Raw genomic sequence first — 13,813 nt, forward strand, 5'->3', positions numbered from 1 at the left:
ACCCGCGTTTACTATTCCCGTTAACTATTTGCGGAAATTATAAATATACTTTATTTCTGGCTTATTCATGAATTTCAAATGATGAATAAAGTATCGCTAAAAAAAAAATTTCTTAAATTATTTGGATAAGTAAATACTACAAAACATAAAAAAAAATGTTTTGTATGTATGCAACAATATTCATTACGGTAGATTTTGCTTGAAATAAAACAAATGACATCAAATAATCTGTAATATTTTGTTTTCAAACAAAACACTAATTTCAAAATATTTGCCGTAGTTCATGGTTTACTTAATTTAAAAAGATTTAATTGATCGACATTTATATATACGATGTAAAATGTCAATTTTATTAAACCTGTTCATCCCTGCAGAAATGAAGAATTGTTTTTCATTAAAAAAAATTGTCGAAATAGTTCCCTCCATTTATCTCAAACAATCTATCCTAAGGTATAAAAGGAGAATTCATCCCGCCAGTACAATGGTACAAGCTTTAATTATATGAAAGAAATATTTGCAATTTTTATTTTTATCGTTATACATATAATTAACGGTAGACTTAAAGAGCTCTCAATTTGTATAAAAATGTCTCTCATTACGTACCAAAAGAACAGGATTTTAAGGCTGTAACATAATATTTTTACAAAATTTAAAGTACTGACACCTTATATTGATGCGAAAACAAATTTTGTAATTTTAAACTTTAATTTCTACACTATTATGTCTAACAATCCATACTGAGTTATAAAAAGTACTGAATTATCAGGCAAGTACAATAATATTATTTATAAAAAGAAATGTTGTCACTTTTTATTGTTATCGACATTAATATTAGTAACCGTAGACTTACAGAGCTCTCAATTTGTGTAAAACTATTCATCCTTATAGGGACAAAAAGAACAGAATTTTAATACCGTTGTATCATGTTCCTACAAAATTAAAAATATTGGCACTTTCTTTATGCGACAACAACTAAATTTCTATACTTTTATGTCTAACAATCTATCCTGAGGTATAAAAAGTACTCAATTATAAGGCAAGTACAAGAACTTAAAGAATATTAATTAAAAAAAGAAATATTGTCACTTTTTGTTGTTATCGACATTAATATTAGTAACCGTAGACTTATAAAACTCTCAATTTGTGTAAAGCTATTCATCCTCATGAATAAATAGGACAGAATTTTAATGCCGTTGTAAAATATTCTAACAAAATGGAAGATATTGGCACCTTTTTATATTATGCGGCAACAAATAGCAATTTTCAACTAAGATTTCTTCACTTTTACATGTTTTATGCCTTACAATTCATTCTGAGGTATAAAAAGTACTGAATTATCAGGCAAGTACAGGAATATTATTTAAAAAAAGAAATATTGTCATATTTTATTGTTATCGACATAAATATTAGTAACCATAGACTTATGGAGCTCTCAATTTGTGAAAAACTATTCATCCTTCGGGACAAAAAGGACAGAATTTAAATGCCGATGTATAATATTCTAACAAAATAGAAAATATTGGCACTTTTTGTTGAAGAGACAACAAAAAACTTAAGTTTCTTCACTTTTCTGTCTAATAATCCATCCTGAGGTATTAAAAGTACTCATTTATCAGGCAAGTACAAGAATATTAATATAAAAAAAAAAACAATTGTCATTTTTTATTGTTATCGACATAAATACTAGTAACCTATAGCTTATAGAGCTCTCAATTTGTGTAAAACTATTCATTATTATAGGGACAAAAAGAACAGAATTTTAACGCGTTGTATTATGTTCCAACAAAATTGAAAAAAATTGGCACCTTCTTTAATATAATCCTTCCTGAGGTATTAAAAGTACACAGTTATCAGGCAAGTACAAGGATATTCATAAGGAAAAGAAATATTGTCACTTTTTATTGTTACCGACATTATCAATAGTAACCGTAGACTTATAGAGCTCTCAATTTGTGTAAAACTATTCATCCTTAGGGACAAAAAGAACAGAATTGTAATGCCGTTGTATAATATTCTTACGAAATGGAAAATATTGGCACGTTTTTTTTATGCGATAACAAATTTTGCAATTTTAGCTTAAATTTCTTAACTGTTATGTCTTACAATTCATTCTGAGGTATAAAAAGTACTCAATTATCTGGCTTATTTTATTTCAAATTTGAGATGAATCATTTGAGAAATAAAAAAGTTTTTAGCACTTTCATTTGGTCCTGTCATTGCCGATATTGGTCCGGTCATTGTCAACGTTGTTCAGTTCACGTTTTCGCAAGCTTTGAAAATATTTTTTTGTTTTTGTTTTTTATATTCAAATATTAAATAATGAAATCTTATTATATTTCAAATTTAAGATAAATCCTATGATAAAAAAAGGATATTAGCATTTTCATGTTGGTCTTGTCATTGTTCTGCCATTGTCCTATCATTGGTCCAGTCATTAGTGTAACCCACAATGCAGTAGTAAACGTGCGTTTACTTTTTACAAAAAAACGGATGTAAACGCGGTAGTAAACACCCGTTTACTATGAACAAAATTAGAAGACGCGCCTTTTTCGCGTTAACACGGGGGTAAGCATGAGATTTGGAATTTGATGCGACTGTCATACAAGTGAGATATTTATTCTAGCTTTAAAACCTGGTTTAATCCAACACTTTCTACATAAGAAAATGACTGTACCAAGTCAAGAATACAGTTGTTTTCTATTCGTTTGATGTGTTTGAGCTTTTGATTTTGTCATTGGTTAAGGGCTTTCTGTTTTGAATTTTCGTAGGAGTTCGGTATTTGTGATATTGTACTTTTTATATCGATATGATCATAGCAATTCTTTATTTAAGACCTACAATTAGCCTTATTTTTTTTAAACAAAGAATGTCTTCACATTTAAAGATTTCATCAATTTACTTCAATCAACTTTTAAAAACAAACTTGATTAGGCGTTCTTAACAGAGTCTTGAATGATCAAAAAAGGGATACAACAAATCTTGCATCTATAATTAATATATAAGACATTAGGATGTAACTTCAAGTTTCTTTAATCAAGAATTGCTTGGTCTTTTTGTCTCATATGTTCATTTGCTTTTCTATTTACATTCCTTTTCCATTTACATTTATTTTTTGGAATTACAAGCACAAGCATTTCACATGTTACAGCACTATATGGATGCACTGCACTGACATGACCTTTATTTGGATCCCATGTTTGTACCAATTTTCAAATTGGTCAAAAGGAGTTTCCATGCGACAAGGGTTAGTGTACATTATACCGAAACTATTTCAAACCAATCCTGGTTGATCTGACTCTTAAGAGTACTACTATTTTCTGTGATCTTAAATAGTGGTTCTGAATTTTAATACTAATTGAATCATGTAGATAATTTTGACTTGTTTTATAAAATATTATAAAACATAATCAGAACGGGACCAAGAGTTGACTCCTGTGATACACCTTTAAACATCTGATCCTATTCACTGTAAGAACTTCCAGTTTCAATACGTTGTTTCCTGTTCCATAATAACGTTGTTTTCTGTTTCCTAATGTATTTTTGTAATAATTGTAGAGAATTTTTGACATCTTTAGCATCAAATGTTAATAAAAGTTAATCAAGCGGTAAACAATAAAATGATTTAGATAGATGCAACAGAATCACGGAAATAAATCTGTTGTCGTCTAGAGCTTTTTTCTAGTCTTCTGTTATTTTTAAAAAGTGCTGTTTATGAACTAAAACAACATATAAAAACCGAAGTTAGAGGACGTAAATGTTTTTAATCCATTAATTGATCATGTATTGCTCTTTCGTAAATTTTGAAAATACAAGGTTACACGCTTACAGGTTTATAATTCTCTTTTATTTAGAGTGTTATTCTTTTTATTAGTGGGGATACTTGAGCAGCAGATTATCTATGACAAATGAACTTTCAATGATTTATACAATTTTTGATAAGAGATAAGATGATATTATTGATTGGGCCATTTTTTGTCATTTTTAGTGTTATAGTGTCATATCCTGTAGCTTTTCGTAGAGTTAATCTATTGATTTGTTCACTCATAAACTCTGCTGTAACAGGTTCAAAATTCAATTCATTTGGGCAGTTTTATCTTCCTCTATTTTCATTATACATGGGTAAATTCTGTCTTCTCAATTGGTTTTGTCGCTCGTCGCTTATATCTATAGCTACATTTTTTGACAAAAAATGATGAATATTTCTTAGGATCAGAGAGAATTTTATCATGTTCATATAAAATTAAGTTATTGTTTAATTTAATTGTTCTCTTGATAAAAATGGCTAAATAGTGAATAAAATGTTGATTTTGGACCATCAGCAGTTATTTCATAAAGATGTGTTTTAATTGAACATTGTTTGAAACAAGTTTCTTTATTTTCTGATCAACTTTTAGTCGGTATCACATTTTCTAAGAAACATATATATCGTATATTCCTTTTTTGTAAATTGCCCTTCTAAGATATTTGTTCATAAATGGCGCAGGGGATACTATTGAATTTCGTTTTTTTTTTTCATTGGTATGTGCTTATCAATTATATTAACAAAATAAGAAAACAATCCTTCATGTCATGTTCTATGCTCGTTTTAACATGGGTGGACATTATATATGTCGATATTTTACACCGAAATTTAACTGTACATTCTTTATTATAATTTTGTGTTAACAAGGGCAGGACTTTGTTTACAAAGCGAAATAAGGACGTCATATTAGATCTCAGATAGAACATTCTATGCGACTGTCATACAAGTGAGAGGTTTAGCTAGCTATAAAACCAGGTTTAATCCATCATTTTCTACATTAGGAGATGCCTGAACCAAGTCAGAAATGTGACAGTTGTTTTCCGTTTGATTTGGTTGAGCTTTTGATTTTGCCATTTGATAAAGCATTTTCCGTTTTTAATTTTCCTACGGTATTTTTGCTTTTTTACTGTATATAAATTCAAATTATGTAGGAATTTTTCATGATCAATACTTTTAACTTCTGTATTGAATAAATTCCTTCTTAATTTTTGGCACAACACCTGTTGCAATGAAATTATGTTTGACAATCGCAAATACCACAATAAAAATTAGATAAATATTTTGACAAAAATGTTGATTGCTTGTCAGAATAACATCAAGTAATATTGGTAATGCATTTCTTGAAAACATACAGCATTTTTTACTATGTTTGTAAAATCAAAAACATCTTCAGTTTTGTACTTAATTTATTTGGCCTTTTTAACTTTTTAGATTCGAGCGTCACTTATGAGTCTTTTGTAGACGAAACGCTCGTCTGGCGAACACCATTTTAATCCTGGCATCTATGATGAGTTTATTTACATCACCAATAATAATAACATTGTCATACTTTTCAGTTATTTTATCAAATGTTTTATTAAAGTCACATATGCAACACATAAATTTTCTTTGGGGAAGCGGGTCACATATCAATCACTTTCTGTTTTAAAGCTTAGTTCTGTTTGCTCTCTAAAGATGATAATTGTCGATACGAAATTCGCCGTTTTTAAAGATTTCATCGAACTTAGTTTCTGCGACGATGATCATATCACACAAATGACGAATTTGTATATAGAGATAACGGATTAGTTATTAGAGATAACGGATGCTAAAACCCAGATAACGAGTCATTAGTTATCTGTAGTTATCCGATATAACGGATTGGTTATCCAATATAACGGATTATTAAATCGCGATAACGGATTTGGAAACTGATATAACGGACTAGTCATCCGAGATCACTCTTTGGGAAACCGAAATAACGGATTAATTTATTCTTATCCGTCTTCTATGACTTCCGAAATTGGAAGACCTTCAATTGCTTTCTTTAAATTAGTTTTGAATTTGAAAGGGTTTTTAATGTGTCATGAACCAATCCATCCCGTCCTTCTTTTGATTTGCTCTGCAGTAAGATCGGATTTTTTATTTATATGATATTTTTTTTTGTGTTAGATGATTATTTACTTTGTATGATATTCTTAATGTTCAATACCAAACAGAATTATTTAATTGAGGTGGATGTAAAATATGTATCCGAATCCTATATTCATATCACAATTAAACGTCCTCATAGTCCTGTAAAACTAGAGTCAAGGGTTATAGCTCATACAGCTATTCAGAATTGTGCATTTACTATCTTTGAAAAAGAGATAAACAAATCTTTTGTTTAAACAATTTATAAAATACAACTTTCATATGGAATGCCCAAAGTATCGTATTAACTAATATTCAAAACGAATAATTATAGTTAACGATTCACAGTACATTTTAACTGAGGTCTGGAGTTGGCATGTCAGTAACTGCTAGTAGTCTATTGTTATTTATGTATTATTGTCATTTTGTTTATTTTCTTTTGTTTCCTATTCTAACATCGGACTTGGACTTCTCTTATACTGAGTTTTACTGTACGTACTGTTGTGCGTTTGTTTTTTCTACATTGGCTAGAGGTATAGGGGGAGGGTTGAGATCTCAAAAAACATGTTTAACCCCGCCGCATTTTTTCGCCTGTCCCAAGTCAGGAGCCTCTGGACTTTGTTAGTCTTGTATCATTTTTAATTGTAGTTTCCTGTGTATAATTTGGAGTTTAGTATGATGTCCATTATCACTGAACTAGTATACATATTTGTTTAGGGGCCAGCTGAAGGACGCCTTCGGGTGCGGGAGTTTCTCGCTGCATTGAAGACCCATTGGTGGCCTTCGGCTGTTGTCTGCTCTATGGTCGGGTTGTTGTCTCTTTGACACATTCCCCATTTCCATTTTCAATTTTACATCTAAGTTCCTATTTATATTATAATTAAGACAGTTTCATAATTCTGATTTTCCGCATCATTTCGGACTGAATTCCTGTTCGAGAAATATCAAATCGATTAAAAAAGAGAAACTGTCCGTATGGTACCATTCCTCTTGTGATCATCTAAAAAATATTAATTGCCTTACTCAATTTAATCATTTTGTAATGGTGTGCATATAAACATATTCCAATAATAAGACTTTATGAAAAAAAGACATGACTTTTAAATTCATTATTCGATTGAACCATTTAGAGAAATCATGTTGTATTTCGTCAACGTAAACCACAAACGTCAGAATACTTTGTAGATGTACATTAAAGAGCAATATTGTGTATACTGTCAGAGTAACTTGAGAGTTTCTACAATAATACTGTGTTCAGAACAAACAGTTCTCCAATATGTAAAGGTCGAAATTGCCTAACTAATTGTTTTGTTTTTCGGAATTATAAATATATCCCGGTTCTGGGGGATTTTGTTTTGGTAAAGTATATCAAAACAAGATTTCTGCCAAATAATGATCGGATTTTGTATTCTAATTTCAACTGAAACGTGTAACATAATCCATTTCATTGGCAGCTCGTCGTTATATGTCCTGTGGTAGATATTACAGTTAAGGGCATACGACACAGTAGAGATACCTCGTTGAGTTGTTCTTAAACATTTGATAAGGGTCTATTTCAATGTGTACGTTAGAAATATGCAAGGAAAAATATACCTTCATGACTTACTTTTTGAGATATTTTGGTTCGAAATTACTGTTTCGGTACTTATACATCCCTCGGATTTCAAATGTTTGGCATTGAGCGTTCCTGATGAAGGTAATTCCAGAAAAGCGCTTCGGACGCATGAAATTATTAAACGTGTTGTTTTCAATTTTTCACATCACTGGGTCGATACCTCTGCTGGTGGACTATCAGTCCCCGAGGTTATCATCAGCTCAGTAGTCGGTACTTCGGTACTGACATGATTTATAACAAACTTTTCTAAAATTGTCCGTTTATAAATTTTGAAATTATAAAGAAACTAAGGTTTCAATTCCCTCAGGCAAAGTTGACCTTAGATGAATTTGGCTATTTGTTTTAGGTATTTTTGTCATATAGCTCTTCAACTGTTTCGGTACTTACACATCCCTCGGATTTCAAATGTTTGGCATTGAGCGTTCCTGATGAAGGTAAATCCAGAAAAGCGCTTCGGACGTATGAAATTATTAAACGTGTTGTTTTCAATTTTTTGCATATTTGAAGGGAAAACCCTGAAATTTCATAAATAATGACTCTTAAGAAAAGTAGAAAATCGTGAAAATTAATCGCTCCCGAAAATAAGTTGGTTTACAGTAGTATGTATGTATAACATTTCATTTACAGCAGTTGGTATTAGAGCATGAAATCGCATGATTCTATATCAATAGATAAGTTACATAAGCTTGTCCTCAGAGTATTTTTTTTATTATGTTGAATATAATTATTGATTTACTTCTCTGTATTATACATCCAATCTAAGAGTGGGTGCAACCACCTTATTTGTCCGTCCGTCCGTCAAAAAGAAACATATAAATGCAAGCAATTGTTTTGTGTTAATCGTAAAAGTAAATCAATTCCCTTACCATATCCTATAAATTTTCATAGCAATTATATATCTTTATATATCTATTTATAATTGCCGAATTTAATTTATATGAAAAATAGTTTTAAACGACATATTACTAATTCTCTCACAAACTCGTACAAAGGATTACATTAATGTATAAAGCCTTGGCTGTAGCCCTGTATATAACACGACTAGTTATGTATACTACTACATTCATTATGTTCATGGTATGCAACTGTATTGTTTTAAACAATATTTTAATTGAATTTTCAAAATTTAATTATTGTATTTTAAACAGGACCAACAGAATGTTTGACAATTAGTTCAGCAAAATATATATATCCTAACACATGTAACAACATAACCTGTCATTATGAGTCAGGAATTGATCATCGGACAACAGCTTATTTTGTAACGGCGGCAAATGAAAACACAATATTTGCACAAAACATCATCCAAATCATATCTTCCAATGTGTGTACTCCTGATGGAAATGTACATTGTAATGATATTGGAAGTTGTTGGTGTGATCCTAACGGTTTGTCAACACGCATCTGTTATAACCATACCAGTGGTGGAGAAGGTAAATTAATACTGAAATGCGCATCAAGGAACCAACATATGGAGACATTAGCAACTATTGCAGGTAATTTCATTTTATTTATGATATCAATAAACAAAATAATTACATACAATTCAATACTTTTATTACTTTTACAATTAAAATATCAGCCACCTTAAAGTAATTATCATTATGAAATAGTTTTTCAATATTTACGCCATTGATCTTTATTATACATGTAAAATTTTAACAAACTTTGATATAAACCAGAATGATATCAAATTATAGTTAAACAAAAGAACATAAAATTGAGAATAGCAGTGGGGAATGTGTCAAAGAGACAACAACCCGACCAAAGAGCAAAAAAACAGCCAAGGCCACAATGGGTCTTCAACACAGCAAGAAAATTCTGCACCGGAGGCGGGCTTCAGCTGGGCCATAAACAAAAATGTGTACTAGTTTATTTGAAACATAAAAATGTTGGTATATTTAGATCGTTTCTATGGCCTTTTAAAGTTATATGTAGGTGCATAATATACGACAAACATCTTTGGCTTGCTCTGCTCTTCAACGTTTGTATGTGTACAAGTTTTTAGTTTTTCAAATAGTTTGGCGTAAATCATCACGAGAGAGATACTTAGTGTCGATATACGCATTTGGTGCCGTAAAATTGGTACTGTTAATGTTATAACTACCACTGGAAAATACTTTTTATGGTAAAAATTCGGTCCCTGAGGATATCAACATCCCAGTAGCCAGGACTGTGGTATTTGCGTGAAAAAAAAACGGATACTATTTGATTGAAAATTGCTGTTATAACATTTCGAAATCATATTTTAAAACCTTCTTTGTGCAGAGCTCTGATTTTTGTCCGAATTTGGCTATTATTATGTACTTTTTAACTTGATCAAATGACACAGAAATTTACAACTATTGGTCACCGTACAGCCTTCAATAATGAGTTAAACTAGTACCACTTAGTCAGCTATAAAAGGCCCAGAAATGACAAATGTAAATAAACTCAAACGAGAAAACTAACGGCTTGATCAAAGTACAAAATAATGAACGAAAAACAAATATGACATACAGCAACAAACAACTACAACTGAATTACAGGCTCCTGACTTGAGACAGGCACATACAGAATATGGCGGGGTCAAACTAGTTTGAAGGCGACAATCCTCCTCCTTACCTGGGACACTTATGTCACAGTACAACATAAGAAAAAACTATAAAAATCAGTTGAAAAGGCTGAACTCATCAGATGAATACAAAGCAGAAATACATCTAACAGAAACATAGAGTGGTCGTGGCAGGGTACTGATACATTTACATCCCCTAAACAGATCTGAGAGTACTCGCAGTTACTGACAGCTAGTTTAAAGCCAATAACAACTAATAAAAATATAATGCATCTTACACTAAAATATCAATCAGTACACATCCAACATCCAATGGATTTAGTATAAAGACGTCATTAACAGTAAGAGAAAAACATGACCTAGTGCATTGACTAGATACAGGTATCGACAGATTGCAGAGCCATGGATGTGTCTATGTATATAAAAATAATACATAGTATTTAGTTGAATATAATTTACTGATAACAAAATCAATAAAATTACCAATAAAAACAATACTCAAGACCTAATTATAGTGTTGTATTGGTAACCTATTAGAATTAGTTTATTTTAAGGATCGATATGTTTACCCAGATCGTATCTAAATTTCCTGACTCGATAAACAACATCTCTTTAAAAATTAGGAGGTGCAGTTACAACTTAACTTCCAAACCTAATCTTTATATCTATGGAATAATTTAGTAAAAGTTTTAAGTGATTTGTGGTAATGAAATCCTGACTTAATAGTTCACCAGTAATAAATAGATTACCTTCATTGAAATCCAAAACATCACAACAGACACGGGAATAGCGAACAAGTTGGGTTATATAAACACATATAAGATGGTGTCAAAGGAACATTACCGTTCAAAACTGGAACATTAACAATAGGGAACGAATAATTATTTGTACTCATATTATTGCATTGAGCTGAGAGATATTTGAAACTTTCAAACAGAGACAAATTTTCACAAAATAGCTGACTATGGTTGTTGCAAATACTTTTCAATACTGACGATCCATAAGCATTAATTCTAATGAAAAAAAATCAATGGAACAATAAAAGAATAATCTTTTAAAATCATTACCTTGCATCTTCGTTTAAGTAACAGTGTTTCGGGAAAGAGAATGAAAAATTGGGCAATAATCATATCGCGAACAGAACGTCGGGTTTACTTTTTTACAGTCAAGTGTGTTATATTTGATTAAGGTAATGTTTGCGTACACAGGAAGGTAACTCGAATTCAACTAATTAAACTAAGGAGGGACCTGCCATTTTGAATTGCTTGGATCAAAAAATGGTCGATTATTACAATATTATCGAAAATAAAACAACACCTACCTCAAAATCGCCATTTTGATGTGATTTTATCCAAATTTGAATCGTAGAAGTAACGTTATAACCTTCAGTTTGTAAGTTTTTATTTGTATGACGTCACGTTTAGCCATGACGTCTTTACGCTAAAATCATTTATGAAATTTCGCTGAATTTTATTTATTTCAAATTTATACATTTTTTTCAAGCTCTAACGTATTATTTTATTTTGAAATGCAATCGAATCGGAATAACAATACTGTAGTTAAAGAGTTGCCACCGTCAATTTTGTACGCTTCGACAGTAAAACTGCATTTGCGACCATCAAATTGCCAACTGATGGTGGCAACTCTTCGACTACAGTACTGTTATTCCTTAAGGGACTTCATTGAACTGATTTAAATTTATTAAAGTATGTGAAAAGATTTTCATATTACAGGTCTACATAACCACATTACTTATTTTATATATGAACAATACATATACTGTAACAGCTGGTCATTTATGTTCCCTTCTGTTTCGTCTTTCCTCGTGTATAGGAGGATGGAGTTTGTTTGTTTGGTCAAAGACTCAAAATTTGAACATGGTGTAACAATTGGACAAATCATACCAGTAATCCCTCTTTCTCCTGTAGAGCTTTTTCCTGCTTAGTCATAAATATTTGTATACAATTTGTTGGTGTCCAGATTGAAATGAATGGAATAAACACGGCTGCTGTACATGACTTTAATAGTCAAAATGATGTCTTTTCATCCAATTGCTGCATACAAACAATTTACCAAACAGAGGGCAAAAAAGAAATTTTCATTACTTTTAATGGCAATCAGAATGTTATCCTAAGATTCAAAATAGTACAGTTTGAAGCACTGAAAGAAAATAAGTGTTTCTTTCAAAATCAGAGACTTGTACATGTAATACACAAGTATGACCAAAGTTAAACACCTCCCCTTCCGACTGATAGATGTGGGCATAAAAGGTAAGTTAATCACTATTTCCTCTCATTGGTTATGATCAATCCCAAAGTGTTACAAGACAAAATGATTCTTTGAAAAAAGATGCTATCAAAGATGATTTTCAATGTGAAATCTTCATTGCAGATCCTAAAATTTTTTGCGTTTTACAGAGATGACATGATGAATATATAACGCCCATTTCCTTGAAAACGAGTTCAGGGACATATCAATTTTGTAAGCTCATTATAATGACAATAGTTAAATCTTTAAGTTCTCAGTTTTTTACAAAAACGGTGGACCCAGAAACGGGATATTTTTGGCTTTTTGTTGCCATGCCAATTATTTTATTTTAACTCAAAAAATCTTGTTTTTTAGTACTTTTTTATGGACTTTTGAATTAAAATTTATCATTTATAAATGGACCACAATTATTTATACATGTTTTTTTCAGTTTTATTTTTTTATTGTCACTTGCATACATTATTTTTTAAGAAGAGTTCAAATAAAATTTTCCCTAAAAAAGTCAAAAATCGCAATTTTGAGCTTTTCACACAAAAAAACGGGACGGGCGATATTCAATTTTTTTGTTCATCAAATGATCGGGTATTCCTCCCTGAACAAATTTGATATATCATATCGGTATAATATCACTAAGAAAAAAATCCAGGTATCATGCAAACATTACCTTAATTTGTCTGAAAAAACGTATAAAACAAAACTATTTGATTTCGTGTATTTAATATTTTCAGGCTACATGTAATTATAAAAGCATTAACATTTAACAGTACCCCAAACATGACATATGTGGGTCAAGTTGTATACCTTTCTTATGCGTTATTACAACAGAGAAGGTATATTTGAATGGAGAAAGCGTTTCGCACTGCTACAAATATTAAATATCTATATAACAGATATTTCATAAAATTCAACCAACTCTTTATGGCGTCGTAATTTTTTCCAAGAAATAACTGCATATATGATCATTTTTTTTCTGACTTTTAATGACGTCCTTACACTATCTGTATTTGATGAACACTGATTAATATTTAAGAATTTATTACTAGTTTTGTCTCTATCTCAACACCTGCAAATACACTAAGATCTGTACTTTGTGTCTGAAATCCTTCTATTTTTTGGTTTTAGCGGGTTTTGTGTCGATATGATGAGTCAAGCCTTTTTCAAATGGTTTTTATACTTTGTTCTATTGTTTTGCTATTGCACCAATATCCCTGGTCCGGCGAAAGTTTGGCACAGGGAAACATGTTTAACCCCGCCACATTCTGTGTGTGCCAAAACCCCTGTTATTCAGTGGTTGTCGTTTGGTGTACATATATCAGGCCGTTAGTTTTCTCATTTGATTTGTTTTAGATGTGTCAAGTCTGAAATGTTCATAGCTTGCTATGCGGTATGGGGTTTACTGTTATACTAGTGAGCAAAAAAATCCAACTGATTCATGATAGTGTAAACTATTCTTTATAAATGC

This window comes from Mytilus californianus, unplaced genomic scaffold (genome assembly GCF_021869535.1).
Source record: "Mytilus californianus isolate M0D057914Y unplaced genomic scaffold, xbMytCali1.0.p SCAF_5, whole genome shotgun sequence".
Lineage (NCBI taxonomy): Eukaryota > Metazoa > Mollusca > Bivalvia > Mytilida > Mytilidae > Mytilus > Mytilus californianus.